This window comes from Peromyscus californicus, unplaced genomic scaffold (assembly GCF_007827085.1).
Source record: "Peromyscus californicus insignis strain IS unplaced genomic scaffold, ASM782708v3 Scaffold_8__1_contigs__length_139910024, whole genome shotgun sequence".
NCBI lineage: Eukaryota > Metazoa > Chordata > Mammalia > Rodentia > Cricetidae > Peromyscus > Peromyscus californicus.
In genome coordinates this window covers 56,934,883-56,945,443 of record NW_026294606.1, presented here as the reverse complement: position 1 = coordinate 56,945,443, position 10,561 = coordinate 56,934,883, and the positions used below count along the sequence as shown (strand labels likewise).

At 39.8% G+C, this 10,561-nt stretch overlaps 1 pseudogene; it reads left to right on the top strand.

Annotated features, from left to right (window-relative positions):
- Positions 1-7,687: 7,687 nt before the first annotated feature.
- Positions 7,688-8,619, top strand: LOC128104531 (Y-box-binding protein 1-like; annotated as a pseudogene).
- Positions 8,620-10,561: the final 1,942 nt, after the last annotated feature.

The window sequence follows — 10,561 nt, the reverse complement described above, 5'->3', positions numbered from 1 at the left end:
AAACCTGCAATTTTCTAGGTTTTCATGAGAAACATCCCTTATAGTAAGAATGCTGTAAGCTGAAGAAATATGAAGTAGGAATTCAGTTGGCACTACAAGGCTAAAAACCTGACATAGCCAAGGGTTTTGCCAGAGGAAAGCCAAAAGTGGAGGCGTTTTGGTGATAATGGCTTTTGAATATATTAGCTGTTTCTTGCAGTGAATTTCTTGTGTGCTATTGTAGTTTTCCCATTTGATTCTTTTCCCAAGAACTTCTAACAGCGAGGTTAATCATTTATTGGACACAACTACCACTATACGTTTGGGATATTTGGATAACATTCCCCAGCTGAGCTTGAAAACAGTCACACAGTCAAGAACCCTTTCCCATATTTAGGCCTTTGTTCCTCTGATTCTAGCATAGACTTAGAGTTTGCCTTTTTGTAATTATCTTCATTAGCAGACATCTGGCCAGTGCCATCTCCGGACAAAAGTATTTCATCTGAGATACTTTTCAAACATCCAAGGACAGACTGCAGATTGATAAGCATTAGTGTTCCCTGAGCTCATCTCGCCTACAGAAAAGAGAAGCTAACCTCACTAACGTTAAATTCTTAATTTCTTACCTTCACCCCAGTTTATTAACACAAGACCCTAATTTAAGAAATTTACTGCTTGCTGTTACCAGGATGGTATTCAGCCATCTGCTAGCTCCTCAGATATGGTAAATATTTCCACTGACCCTAATGTGACAACCACCAAGGCCAGGTGGATGATAGGCACCAAGCTTCATTTCTTGTGGCAATTAAGTTTAAACTCTCCTCTTTTTCCATAGCCCAGGTGTTATCCTTAGTTCTAAAGATTCCCCCTTTAGCAATTAACTCAATGCAAAAGTGCCAGAAAGCAGCACTGCCAGGATATGCTGAGCCAAAAGTGATGCTGAAGGAAAAAAGACAGTTTTACTTTACTCATGACTTATACTGACATATAGACTCATAATTACCTAGCCACTTCTAAGAATATAGTCTGAGTGCATAAACTTCTTTTTAGGTTCCCTAATCAATTTTGGCCCTGAGTTGACTCTGCCTCCATTAGTCACTCCCCTTTGGGATTGTAAATCAAAGCTGACAATTACTGCTCTTTGTGTGGATCTTATCACCTCTCTCTATGACCCTGAAAACTTCAAGCCTCGCATTGCATTGCCAAAGAATTACTGTTTGTAAGTGTATATAAACTGGAATTCCCACGGCACTTGTAGAATTGACTTAGAAGAAGAAAGTGAGTGGACTGAAAGAACTTAGTGTGTATATATTCTTTCAATATTCCTAAGATAAGGTCCTCAGCTGGTTGTAGATTCTGACCCAGACCCTGGGAAAGGGCTATCTGGGGATGGACCCCAATAGTCCTTGTTATAAGAAGATGTGATCTAACTCCTTTGTGTATCCCCAGAGCCTCTTACTTTTAGACCATAATACCATTCGATGCACCTCCAGAGTTACCCTAGAATCTCACTTATCAAAATGAAAGGGGGAAAAAAAAGACGAAAGTTTCCTAGCAATCCTTTGAGATGCAACTTGAGAGTCACCAACATGGTATATATGGTTCCAAATCTCAAGTAAACATGCTCTTTAAAAGTCTATACCTATGCTCTCCATGTGCCTTATTCTTCCCCTATAATTTCTATGTTTAATTACCTCCCACTTGGCTTAATACTGGATCGTACTGAAATTCTTTCCCGTAGCACAGTCATAGATCCAGTTTTTCCAAAGTCAACATCGATGGAAGATAAACAGAATTCAAACAATCTCAGAAAACTGTCGTCAGGGAGACTGTAGAGTTGTATCTTGATATTTGTCACTGTTGGCAGTATAATAATTACTCTCAGAGTAATTGCCAAGTGGGTACCATCTTTAAGGCCCTCTTAAAGTGCTTGCTTGAGAAAACATAGGGCTACCTAAAGGAATGAGTTTGCGCAGCCCATATCTGGAAACAGGACCCTTGTTTCCCAGCCTCCTTGTGAAATTCAGAGATTAACTTAGATCAGTGCTAGTTACCGAATACCTGAAATGATTGTCTTAGTGACCATTCGGCCCTCTTGTAATTTTCACTTTATTGATTCATATGCTCCCCACCCACTCTTTCTAATTCCCTTATAAGTGTGGTGATATTGTGTTCCCTAATATATTGTGTACCCTAATAAACTTATCTGGGGTCAGAGAACAGAAAAGCCACTAAATAAACATAGAGGCCAGAAAATGGTGGCACACACACCTTTAATCCTAGCATTCTGGAGGCAGAGATCCATCCAGAGCTCTGTAAGTTCAAAGCCACACTGGAAACAGCCAGGCATGGTGACACACACCTTTAATTCCAGGAAGTGATGGCATGAAGCAGAAAGGTATATAAGGCATGAGGACCAGGAACTAGAGCTTGGTTAAGCTTTTAGGCTTTTAGCAGCAGTTCAGCTGATATTCATTCGGGATGAGGACTCAGAGGCTTCCAGTTTGAGGAAACAGGATCAGCAGAGAAGTTGGTGGGGTGAGGTTAGCTGTGGCCGATTATGTCTCTCTGATCTTCAGTGTTCAACCCAATACCTGTCTCCAGGTTTGTTTTTATTAATAAGACCTTTTAAGATTCATGCTATATATAAGCCCTTAAAATGCTGAGCCACTTCTGTGCTGTTGGATGTTGGGTGAGATTGAGCTCAGTTTGATGTAGGGGATTAGACAGGATGTTAGGAAATAATTGGCACCCGTGAGTGACCTTTGAGTTGGTAAATCAACCTGTGGTTTGTATTGCAGTTGAGCAAATTCTCTACACATGAAGTTCCTTTGCAGCCTCGGTTGGGAACATACAGATTCAGAAACTACTCACCAAATGTGTTAGAAAAAGATCTTATCCATGGAATGATTCTGAGAGAATTCCTCTAAATTCCATGAAAAATCTTTATGTGCAAGTATATACCTCATTAAAAAACCCAGACTCCAAATGCCCCTTGATGGACCTTCAAAAGTCTACCTGCTCCTGCTAAATCAGCTTTACACCCATGTTTGAATTTTCTCTGTAATGACCAAGGGTCTTTATTCAGCAACACCTTTTCCTTACTACAATAACACATTGTTGATTAAAATCTATCTTACTCTGGTACATACATGTACTGACAGCACTCAGAAGGCAGAGGCAGAAGGATCTCAATTTTTTTAATAGTTTTTTTTCTTAGATTTGTTTATTTATTATGCATACAGTGCTCTGCCTGCATGTATCCCTGCAGGCCAGAATAGGGCACCAGATCTCATTACAGATGGTTGTGAGCCACCATGTGGTTGCTGGGAATTGAACTTAGAACCTTTGGAAGAGCAGCCAGAGCTCTTAACCTCTGAGCCATCTCTCCAGCCCCCAAAAGGATCTCAATTTTGAGACTAGCTTGTACTGTACAGTGAGATCCTGTCTTTATAAAAAAAAATTGTATACCTTAGCTTGTGTCAGGCTTTATTAATTTTTGCTTCAGCAATCATAAAATTTATTTCTGGCTTTCATGATATAATTGAGTTTTCAGACCGGTTGTGAATGAAGGCAGATCAATGAAACACCTCCAGGTTCTTATACTGTCAGGAAGCAAGTTAATTATTTGAGGTTTAAAAGTTTTATTATTTTCTTAGCCAACTCTGTGGTAAATCCACATAAACCTCTATAGTTGATATTTAAGCTATTAGCTAAAGATTTGTGTAGTGATATTTTATTTGTGCTCTAATAAATAAAGCTTGCCTGGAGATCAGAGGAAAAAGCCAGCCATTATAAGTAAACATACAAGACATTCAATGTTAGCACACGCTTTTAATCCTATCACTTGGCAGGCAGGGATCTGTCTGGATCTCTGTAAGTTCACAGCCACACTGGGAACAGAGCCAGGTATGGTGGCACATGCCTTAAATTCCAACACTAGTTAACCCTGGAGGTCTGGAGGTCTGTACAGACAGACAGGAAGTGACAGAGCTGGGCAGGAAGAAGTGATATAGCTGGACAGAGATAGCAAATCAGATGGCAGAACAGCAAGGAATATAGGTGTGGGTAGACAGGAAGTATCTCACTTTTGGAAGCTGCGGAGTTGGTGAGGTGAGGTTAGAATGTGGCTGTTCCTATTCCTCTAATCTCTCTCAGATTTTCACCCCTATATCTGGCTCCATGTTTTCTATTAATAAAACCGTTTAGAAATTCATCTACAGATTTGCCTCAGAAAGTCAGATTCAGATTAAATAAACCTCTAAATGGTTTATGGTATGTATAAAAATGTATGTAGGCTTTGAAGAGATAGGAAAAGCAATACAGACAGTTATATAAAGAAATAATTTAAAAAAATAAAACCTTTGAAGAGACAGTAAAGGTAATATGAAAAATAAGCCACTTAAAGATGGATATTGCACAGAGAATCTAGATTGTGTTGTCTTTGGGATTTTTAACTGCAGAGAGACATTTGATTGTAAAGGCTGTTGAGTTAAATCAATATGTATATTTTAAAGATATCTTGATTTCAAAATCTATGGCTATGTATATGTATATGTTGCTTTGGAAAAGAGGTTCTGCTTTTGTTTCCACAGAAGATGAAAACCTGTGGATTGCTTCCAGGCTAATACAGTTTGATCAACCAAAAGCTCCTGAAAGGTCTCCAGTGATACCATGGCCCAGATTATCTAACATCCAAAATCAAATGCAAGGTTATTTGAATCAGAGAATATAGCCTCACAGACTACTCCAGTCAGGACTTGACCATAATCCTAAAATTTTCTTTGTGTCCATATAAGATTACCAGTGCCCTCTATCAGCAGGAAGTAGCCTAGAAAATTATGCCCATATTCCCAAAAAATGGATTATGGATGTTTGTCTTTGTTCAGGTTGTTGGTTACAAATTGTTATTGGTCATAGTCAATATCTTTCTAAAAGAAGAAAGGGGGATACTGCTTGACAAAATGTTGTATTAAGTGGACATGCAGGACCCATAAGAAGGTGATCACTGAGACTTTAGGCCTGTGGGCTGAAGATGGATACCCCAATGTTGCAGAGGAACTTTGGATGACTGTCCAAGCAGACAGCTGTCTCTGTCATTACAGATTTTTGCAAGTTGTTTACAATGCTCTTCCTGTTTACTTAGATAATATTGTATCCTTCTGGGTCATTGATGTAGTTGAAGACTAGGTAGTTACAATTATGGTTTTCTTTGGTTTTGATAGGGGATAAAGTATGAAACCTTGAACTCACAAATATAGGATAGATAGAAATTTTTTTCTTTGATTTTACAAAATACAAATATACTAGATATTGTAACTATAATTCTTGCTTGATAACTGTTTTGTTATATGCAATTTTAATAGGTTAAAGTTAAAATCTTCCTTTTGTTTAGACAGAAAAGGGGAAGTGATGGGGGAATGTCTTTCTGTACGCTATGAATATGTGTTGCTCTGATTGGTTGATAAATAAAGACATTTGGTCTATGGCAAGGCAGCTTAGAGGCAGGTGGGAAATTAAAAGAGAGAGACAGGAAGAAGGTGGTGATGGGGGGTGGGGAGATGCCAGTACATACTGAAGCAAGATAGAAAGAAAAGTATAGGCCAGAGAAGGAAAAGGAGGTCCTTACCCAGGAGTTTGGCTGAAGCCTCTTACCAGTTGATAGTCAAGGCTCCAATGCAATAGCATTTGCTTAAGGCTGTAAACCTGCAATTTTCTAGGCTTCTCATCAGCAACATGTAATGGGATGCAGGTAAAGCCACAGAACATGTGGCGATACATAGATTAATAGTTATGGGCTAATTTAAGATAAAAGAACTAGATAACAAGAAGCTTGCCATGGCCATAGTTTAAAAATAATATTAGCCTATGTGTGTTTATTTGGGTCTGAGCAGCTGTGGGACTGGAGGGTGAGAGAAATTTGTTCTGACCACAGGCCAGGTGGGATACAGGAAAACTTCCAGTTACATTCCCCAAATGGTGTCACTGTTTGGGGATGTCTAGGAGATATGACCTTCCTGAGGAGGTAGAATACTAGGGGTGGTCTTTGAGATTTCCTACTTTGCTGTCTTCTTGCATGAAATTCCCCTTCCTTGGAGATTATTGGCCAATGCTTCACAAGGGTGGAGAGAGCCCAAGCATGGAACAGGGTTCAGAGGGCTGTGGATACAACAGAGATAGCTCTCTGGGAGATGACTTTTTTTCTTTTTCTTTTTTTTTTTTTAACTTGGCCTTGTTCAGCAACAGTTATGGGGGCAAGGACGTTGTACTCTCTTCTGTAACTGCTTCCAGGTGAACTGGGCATTGGTTGTCAGGGCTCAGGAAGGCTGAAAGCCTAGTTAAAGGTTGGGCAATAGGGCATTTATCAGAAAACATCTGATAAGTTGTTCCAGGTGAAGGGACAGGGAGTATTCATATCAGCTGGACTGGTTCACATCAGCTTTCTGCAAGTCAGAGCTCAGCAGCTTGTGGTTTGCACGTGCTCCCTGGATGGTGATTATCAGACAAGTGGAAACCTGTTGAGATACAGAGAGGACAGAAATGTCTTTAGTTCGATGAGAAGCACCTTAAAGTCTATATTTAGAGGATAACCAAGGAAACTTAAAATCTTGAGCTTGTGACTAAACAATAAGTAGTCAGTGTTTCCAGAGCTAGATTCATAACTTGTCAGAATTCTGTGGTGGTATTGTGTTCCCCAAAATATTGTGCACCCCAATAAACTTATCTGGGGTCAGAGACAGAACAGTCACTAGATACAAAGGCTAGAAAATGGTGGCACTCACACCTTTAATCCTAGCATTCCAGAGGTAGATATCCCCTTGGAGCTCTGTGAGTTCAAGGCCACATTGGAAACAGCCAGGCATGGTGACACATGCCTTTAATCCCAAGAAGTGAGCATTTAATCCTAGGGAGCGATGGCAAAAACAGAAAGATATATAAGGCATGGAGACCAGAAACTAGAAGCATTTGGCTGGTTAAGCTTTTAAGCTTCGAGCAGCAGTTCAGCTGAGATTCATTCTGGATGAGAACTCAGAACTCCAGTCTGAGGAAACAGGATCAGCTGAGAAGTTGGCCAGGTGAGGTGGCTGTGGCTTGTTCTGGTTCTCTGATCTTCCATTTCACCCCAATACCTGGCTCAGGTTTGTTTTTATTAATAAGAACTTTTAAGATTAATAAGAGCTTTTAAGATTGGTTATGTTAAACCTCTGAAATTTTGAAATCTTAGTGAAACAATAGCATACAAGGGGAAAGAAATCTGAAACATTTTTTATATACCTTAAGCCATCTTTATTCCTTTATAAATTGTATCCATCCATGTATCTCAAAACACTTCTTTAGATCCTCACAATCCAGGTCTTCATGTCTTCAGACCTCTATAACTTGCATTTACACACCTAAGTCACCTTTTAAAATCATAATTTAAGCTTTCACATCCTCAGACCTTTATAACTTGCATTTATACATCCTCTTAGACCCTAAAACATTTTCCTAGATCATCACAACTTAAGGATTAAGCTTTACACCTTTTAAATATCTAGCCATTCACCAGGAGACACAGGTGGTTGATTACTGAGGGCAGTCATTGTAGAGTGAGTTCCTTTAAGTAAAGGAATAGTAAAATGTTACATTAAAATCTGTTTTATAGGAGCCCCAACCCCGCCACCAGCCTAGTCACTATCACACCCCGCCAGTCACCACCACTGCAACCATGAGCAGCTACCCGCTGCCCCCCCCCCCCCCCCCCCCCCCCCAGCGCCAGGACACCAAGCCAGGCTCCACGCCTGGCGGCCTCACATCCACCGGCGGGGACAAGAAGGTCATCACAACAAAGGTTTTGGGAACAGTAAAATGGTTCAATGTAAGGAACGGATACGGTTTCATCAACAGGAATGACACCAAGGAAGACATATTTGTACACCAGACTGCCATAAAGAAGAATAACCCCAGGAAGTACCTTCGCAGTGTAGGAGATGGAGAGACTGTGGAATTTGATGTTGTTGAAGGAGAAAAGGGTGCGGAGGCAGCAAATGTTACAGGCCCTGGTGGAGTTCCAGTTCAAGGCAGTAAATACACAGCAGACCATTATAGACGCTTTCCAAGTCGTTGGGGTCCTCCACGCAATTACCAGCAAAATTACCACAATAGTGAGAGTGGGGAAAAGAACGAGGGATCAGAAAGCGCTCCTGAAGGCCAAGCCCAACAACGCCAGCATTATCGCAGGCAAAGGTTCCCACCTTACTACTTGAGGAGACCCTATGGGCATCGACCACAGTATTCCAACTCTCCTGTGCAAGAATGATGGAGGGTGCTGACAACCAGGGTGCAGGAGAGCAAGGTAGACCAGTGAGACAGAATATGTATCGGGGTTACAGACCACGATTCCGCAGGGGCCCTCCTCGCCAAAGACAGCCTAGAGAGGATGGCAATGAAGAGGACAAGGAAAATCAAGGAGACGAGACCCAAGTCAGCAGCCACCTCAAAGTCGGTACTGCTGCAACTTCAATTACCAACGCAGATGCCCAGAGAACACTACACCACAAACAAGATGGCAAAGAGACAAAAGCAGCCAATCCACCAGCTGAGAATTCCTCTGCTCCTGAGGCTAAGCAGGGCGGGGCTGAGTAAATGCCGGCTTACCATCTCTACCATCATCCGGTTTGGTCATCCAACAAGAAGAAATGATATGAAATTCCAGCAATAAGAAATGGACAAAGATTGGAGCTGAAGACGTTAAGTGCTTGCTTTTTGCCCGTTGACCAGATACACTAGAACTCTCTGCCTTATCTATGCAGCATGGGGTTTTTATTATTTTTACCTAAAGATGTCTCTTTTCGGTGATGACAAATGTGCTTTTTTTTTTTTTAAAGGTCTGGTTTTTCTCAATACACCTTTAATGGTTTTTAAATTGTTTCATAACTGGTCAAGTTGAGATTTTTAAGAACTTCATTTTTAATTTGTAATAAAAGTTTACAACTTGATTTTTCCAAAAAAAGTCAACAAACTGCAAGTACCTGTTAATAAAGCTCTTAAATAATAATAATAATAATAATAATAATAATAATAATAATAATAAAAAAGAAATCTGTTTTATGAGTTTATCTCTTTTCTGAGTCTGATAACAAGGAAAACTGTGTCTAGATCTAGTAGTAGCTCTAGGAGAGTGAGACTTGTGGTGTGAATTTTACCCACGAAGAGAACTGAGAAGAAAGCAGAAGCTCTGGGAAAAGAAATGGGTGCTTATTGTTGTTAAAGCTATTATCAAGATTGTATATTAATAAAACCTTTTATGAACATAAGATGTTTTATAGCCTTTAAAATACTATTTTAAAGTATTATTATATTATTTAGCATTTTTATAACAAATGTTTTATAAAATTAAAAAAATTTTTCAAATACAAGTTTATGATCTTTTGAAAATAAGGTACCCTTTTTTTTTTACTTCAAGAGGGAAGAAACAAGGTATAACCATAACCCACATGAGGTAAAAAGAAACTCTAATAGCATAGATTATTTAAAATTTAATATCTTAGATTTATTTATGGACCTTTTTTTTTAGGACAAGACAGGAACTATCACACAAAAGTCCATCCTAATATAAGGTATCTTGGAGACCCATTGTTTTCTCCTTTGTAGGCCCACTCCACATGGTGACCTTTAATTACATGGTGGTGAAGTCACATGACATCCATCTTCTCCAACCCTAGCCAAGATGGTGACATGCACATGGCTGTCTAGAGATGGCGGCAAGCCAGCCTGTGGCTTATATGCCAGAATGGGCTCATGGCACATAGTCTCTTTAAGATTACCTAGGTATAGATTTTTAACTACCAACCCTGTGTTACTAGTTGTAAGTGAACACGCCTCCCCCCCTTTTTTTTTTTATAGATTTAACAGATTTTTAACCAAATCCAATAAAATGAAGTTATAAATCTTGAGGTTTAGAATGTTTACACAAACCAAATTTAATGTTTTTGGCTCTTCCGCTGCTCTCTGTGCCAGGAGAAATAACCTGACACAGGGCAAAGAGGGAGCTTTTAAATGTGCTAGAGAAGGGGAGAGCTAGACCTCAACTCTAGAAACAGCTTTTTAATAAAATAGAACACACACACACACACACACACACACACACAAACACACAAATCTAAATTTTTGCTGAGCACATCAGACAAACTTTCTGGAGAAATAGATCAAACAAAACAAAAACAAAAACAAAATTCCCATGGGAAAGACACTTCGTTATGAATTATATAGATTTTAAACCATTCCTGATGGGCAACTTTTAAATCCTGAGATAAGAATTAATAGTATAATTGTAAGATACAGAGAAAAGATTTTTAGTAGGACTTTTAGCTCCTGGGAGAGGGGAGGGAGGCACGAGCAGGGGAAAGTGTAGAAGAGGAGTTGAATCTGTACTGACTATGAATAATCAATTGAGATAATTCAGTACCTTTGGACCTAGCTGGCTTCCTTGACTCTGGGATTTAGCAAGCTCTGCTGCCAGCAGGTGTCTGTGTGAAGGCTGCACAGGCAACACCTACAGGGGAGAGAAAGAGAAAGACAGAGGTGGGGGGCTATTTTTAAG